A 5,951-nucleotide genomic window follows, 5' to 3' on the forward strand; every position below is an offset into this window, starting at 1 on the left:
GGAAAACAAACAGATTCATCCTGGAAAGGGTTAAACCAGGTGGCTCCTTGGAGGCAAGGATTCTGAGGCTACATCTAACATACTTTGGACATGTTTTAGGGAGAGACTGGTCCTTGGAGAAGGACATCATGCTTGGGAGGGTGGAGGGACAGCGCAGGACGGAAGGCCCTCTATGAGGTGGATTGATTCAGCGACTAGGGTAATCGGGATGGGAGTGTCAGAGACAGTGCAATTGGCACAGGACAGAGCAGAGTTTAGGGCTACTGTACATAAGTTCATTATGAATTTTAAGTGACTCGATGGCACATAACAACAATTACATATAACACACAAGGTATGAAATATATCAAAAAACAATTAACTCTCATTGCCTTAGGTTAGAATCAACTCATGTCTAACCTCTAACAGGTTTTCAGAGAATATAAATTGCATGAGACATGTTTATAAGTGTATTTATATGCATGTGAACTCTGATCCTTCAAAAACGAAATGGTTTATTGCTGTAATCTATAGTTATGAAGTGTTTACTTATCTATTACAGGTAATTCCTTGGCTGTGGGTAATATCAATTCCTAAGTATGTTTTTATGATTTTTAATGGAATCTCTGAGTGATTGGAATGGTTCTTATTTTTGTGGTAAGGTGCCATCAAGTGGACTACAACTCATAGTGACCCTATGGACAACAGAGCTGAACACTGTCCTATCCCACGCCATCCTTGCAATTTTCACACACTCAAGCCCATTGCCACAATCACCATGACAGGCCACCTAATAAAGGGTCCTCCTCACTTTTACAGCCTTTCTGCCTTTCCAAGCATGACATCCGCCTCCAAGAAATAACCTCTTTTAGCATTATATTCAAAGTATGTGACATAAAGCTTCATCACCTTTGCCTCCAAGGAGCATTCTGGATGCAACTTCTTCAGATCATATGTTTGTCTTTTGACGGTTCATGGGGTCTTTAGCACTTCAACACCACGGTACAAAGACATCAATTAATCTTCTGTGCTCCTTAGTCATTGTCCAGCTCTCATGACCAAATCAAACACATCTTAGTCCTCGCACTGACATTATTACTCCTCAGTAATTTGGAGAAGTCCCTAGTTACAGACTTTTTCCTGATATCCTGACTGCTGGTACCAAATGTATTGATTATAGATCCAAGTAAGATGAAGCCATTGACACGTAATCATTATTCTACCCATCATAATTTTGCCTATAAGTCCAGTGGCAAGCGAGGATTTTTGTTTTCTTTATGTGGAGATGCAACCTATATTGAAAGCTGCAGTATTAACCTTCTGCAGCAAATGTTTTAAGTTTTCCTCACTTCAAGCAAGCAAAGTTGTATCGTCTGTATAACAAATGTTACTGAAGAGTCTTTATCTAATTCTGATGCCACAGTTTTCTTCACAGAACCAAGCTTCTTGAATAGTTTTCTCAGCATGTAGATTAAATACATACAGAGAAAGGGTAGAACTCTGACACATATCTTCTTTGATTTTAAACATGCACTATTTTCTGGCCCTGTTTACACAGCAGCCTCTTGTTCTTGTTGTTGTAAACTGTAGAGTTGGAACTGACCCATAACTAACATTCCAGTGGATTTTCAATGGCAATTAATATCATGGGAGGAGATTGCCCATCCTTCTCCCACAGAGCAGCTGGTGGCCTTGAACCACATGCCTTCAGAATTGGAGCACAGCTTTTTGTCAGTACAGCTCCCTCCTTTTGGTCTAGGTATAAGTCTAGCATAAGTACAATTAAGTGTTCTTAATTTTTTTCTTTTTCTTAATGTTAGCCATAATTCATTATGATTCACACAGTTGAATGCCATTTGCATTGTCAATAAAGCACAAACACACATTTTTCTAGTATTCTTTGGTTTCAGCCAGGATACATCTGATGTCAGCAACTATATCTCTCATACCACATCCTCTTCTAAATCCTTCTTGAGCTTCTGGCAGTTCTCTGTCTAGGCACTTCTCTGGCAGGTTTTGAACGATCTTAAGTACTATTTTGCCTGCATGTGATATTAATGAAATAGTTCCATAATTTCCACATTCTGTTGGATTACCATTCTTGTTTTTTATTTGGCCTTCCTCTAATGAAAGAAAAAACTTAAAACCTTTAAATTATTTGAAAGCTACACATGGGGCAAGTGAAGGTAATTGTGATGAAGAATTTAAGGGTACTTTTACATAATATTAAAGTGAAAGGAGGAATTGTCAATAACATACAATAATTTTAAGTAAGGAGTTCAGGTTAAGTAGTGCATTTCATGCTGAGCTGCTCACAAAAGGGTCAATGGCTTGACCCCATTAGCTGCTCTGAAGAACAGAGATGATCGGTCTCCCCACAAAGTCATTGCTTCAGAAACTTAATGGGAAGTTTCTGTGAGTCAGAATAGACTCAATGTTACTGAGTTTGTGTGTGTATGTGTGTACATTTTACTGTATATTATAATCTATATTGTTGTTGTTGTTATGTGCTATTAAGTTGCCTGTGACTCATAGCGACCCTATGTAAAATAGCCCAAAACCCTGCTCTATCCCATGCCAATCTTATTTTCTCCAACATACGTATCCCATTACTCCTGTAACTGAATCAATCCATCTCATCAAGGGTTTTCCTCTCCTGAGCTGTCCCTCCACCCTTCCAAGCTTGCATTTTTAAGCTCTGTCTCTCATACTTCAGGCATGGCTAGGAGGGACCAGTCCTTGGAGAAGGATATCATGCTTTGGTGGGTGGAGGGACAGGACAGGAAAGGAAGACCCTGGATGATGAAGATTGACTTGATAATTAGAACAATGGGATTAGGTGTGTAAGAGTAAGACTGGCTCACGACAGGGCAGGGTTCAGAGCTGCTATACATAGGGTCACTATGAGTCACAGGTGACTCGATGACACATAACGACAACCCCTCAATCTACTGCTGTGGTAGTGTACTTAACTTTTTAAGATACAAATTCAAGTTTGTAATTCTCCTTACAACCCTCCCATGAATTTTCACTGTCCTCAGCACAAAGGATCTCACTGCTAGTATCAACTACGATGATATTATCTCGATTTTTTACCTCCTTTTGTCGTACTTTCTCCTGTCAGCTGTACCTTAAGTATTCCAGATGTATTGAGTTTTAGGGTTATTCGGGTCAATTATTTTTATCTTCTGCCTGAAAGACTAATCATTGCTTCTCCCATTATCCTTGAGTGCTGTTGTCCTTCCATGTGTATGAGAGGAAACAGCTCCAGTTTCTTTAAATCTAAAAGGAAAGGTCAATCAGGGGAGTCTTTATTAACTATAAACACTAGGTTAATTCTCTAACTATACATATCTTTACATAGAATATTGTTTATTTAAAATGTCATTTTCTTTAATCTGTGGTAATGCATAAGAGACTACTGAACTGTTAACTTGCTGTACAATAGAGCACACTAGAACTACAGTCAATTTCACTACTTTCTCTGTTTTTCTGAGAATAGGATCTGCCACAAACATCCTGCTACCAGTCCCCAACCCTTATTTTTGAGGTTTCCACTTCTGTGAATGGTGCGGGTTTACTTGGCGACTCTACCTTTGTAAATGAGATGAAGCAATGGGTCAAGGTTACCACAAGATCATTTCTTTAAATCTGCTCTTCAGGTATCTCCTCCTGCCTCTTTTCCATGGCTGCTGCCATAAGAGGCTTACAAGAAATTAAGAAGAGCTCACCTTGGTGAATATTAGGCCTAAAATCTTAGAAGAAGATCTCAGTCAGCAGAGTAATTCTCCCTTTCTTTCCTACTTTCTTTATCTAATGTTTCTATTTAGATATGTTCATATTTTCAAAATGGTTATAATTATATAAAAAAGAGGAAGAAATACCACATTTAAATATTCTCTTTTAAGAATTTTGAGTTCGTTCTAGATCTTGAGAAACTTTTCCCAATGGGAAGAATACTGATGTATTTTTCCTGTAAGCTTGTACATGGAGCCCAATTATTAGACATCTTTACTCTGTGCCCTATCTGTTAAATCCACAAAATTGAAGATGCTTTACATTTAATCAAATAGCACACTCACAATAGCGTGAGCTCTCTATCCATACTGCATAACTTTTAGGTTAAATGACTATTAATTTTGGTTTGTACTGAGTTTTGTGAAATTTTAAAAAATGAAACAAATGAACAACAACATGCTAGGTTTTAGTGAGATGAATGAACTTTGGCCACTTTGAATCAGATAATAATGGTATACTATGCTGGGAATGAAAAACAGAGGCATTTTAGTGCATTCAAAAAGTCAATTTAAAGTTCTATCCTGAAATACAATGTTGTGAGTGGTAGGATATTATCCATATGCATACAAGGAAGACCTGTAAATATCACTGTTGTTCAAATATATGCTCCTACAGGTACACCCAAAGAAGAAGAAATTGAAAATCTTTAACAAATTTTGTAGTTTGAAATTGACTGAACATGCAATTAAGATGAAGTAATGATAGTTGGTGACTAGAATACAAAAGTTGGAAAAAATGAGGAAGGAATAGTAGTCAGAAAATATGGGCTTAATGGTAGAAATGAGGCTGAAAATAATCTGTACGCTAAATAAATTATTCAAGAAGCTGAAGTCTGTGAAGAGAAATGTGGCATTACGATCAGAGAGAGACTCATCAACAACCTGCGTTATGCACATGACACACCTTGGTTGCTGTATGTGAGAAAGACTTGAAGCACTTGTTGCAGAAAATCAAGGAATGTAGCCTTCAATACAGGTTGCTCTCCAATGTCAAGAAAACAAAGATTCTTACCACTGGTCTAATCTGCAAAACCATGATGGTTGAAGAAGAGATTGAAATTGTCAACAGTTTCATCTTACTTGGATCCACAATTAACATCTGCAATCAGGAAGTAAGGAGACACAGCACTGGGAAGTCTGCAGTTAGGGACCTTTCTAAATTATTGAGTAGTAATGATGTCAATTTGGGGACTAAGATGTATCTGATTCAGACCATGATCTTTCCTATCACTTGCTATGCATCTGAGAGCTGGATAATGAATAGGGAGGTCAGAAAAAGAATTAATGCCTTTCAGATTTGGTGTTGGAACTTCCCATGGACTGCCAAAAGGACAAATAAATATGTTTTGGAGAAAGTGAAGCCAGAGTGCTCTTTGGAGGCAGGGATGATGAGGCTTTGCCTCCCGTACTTTGGGCATGCAAGAAGGGGCTTTTCCTTGGAGAGAGACATGATGCTTGGAAGAGTGGAGGGTTGACTGAGAAGAGCAAGGCCCTCAAACAGGAGAACTGACACAATGGCTGCCACGATGGGCTTTATTAGGTATTAGTATATTAGGAAGTATTATCTAGTGTATCTGAAGTGCTTGCTGCAGAGAGTCAAGGACTGCAGCCTTCAATATGGATGAGGCTCAATGTCAAGAAGACAAAGATTCTCACCACTGGACCAATTGGCAGCATCAGGATGGATGGTGAAGAGATTGAGATTGTTCACAGCTCTAGTTTGCTTGGCTCCACAATCAATACTCTTGGCACCAGTAGCCAGGAAATTAAAAGACGTATTGCCATGGGAAAGTCTGCTGTTAGGGACATCTCCAAAGTACTGAAGAGCAATGGTGTCTCTCTTGAGACTAAGGTGCATCTGATTCTAAGGCTTCGTCTAACATACTCTGGGCATGTTGTATGGAAGGACCAGTCCTTGGAGAGGGACATCATGCTTGGGAGGGTGGAGGGCAGACACAGGAGGTGAAGGCCCTCTATGATTCAGTGACTGAGGTAATCGGGATGGGAGTGTCAGAGACAGTGCTATTGGCACAGGACAGAGCAGAGTTTAGGGATGTTGTACATAGGGTCGCTACGAGTTGCACATGACTCAATGGCACATAACAACAACAACAACAATTATCTAATGTATTTATGTGTGAAGATGACACAGGACAGGACAGGGTTCAGATCAGT

The sequence above is a fragment of the Elephantulus edwardii genome, unplaced genomic scaffold (assembly GCF_000299155.1).
Source record: "Elephantulus edwardii isolate Elephantulus edwardi_28Jun2011 unplaced genomic scaffold, EleEdw1.0 scaffold00008, whole genome shotgun sequence".
NCBI lineage: Eukaryota > Metazoa > Chordata > Mammalia > Macroscelidea > Macroscelididae > Elephantulus > Elephantulus edwardii.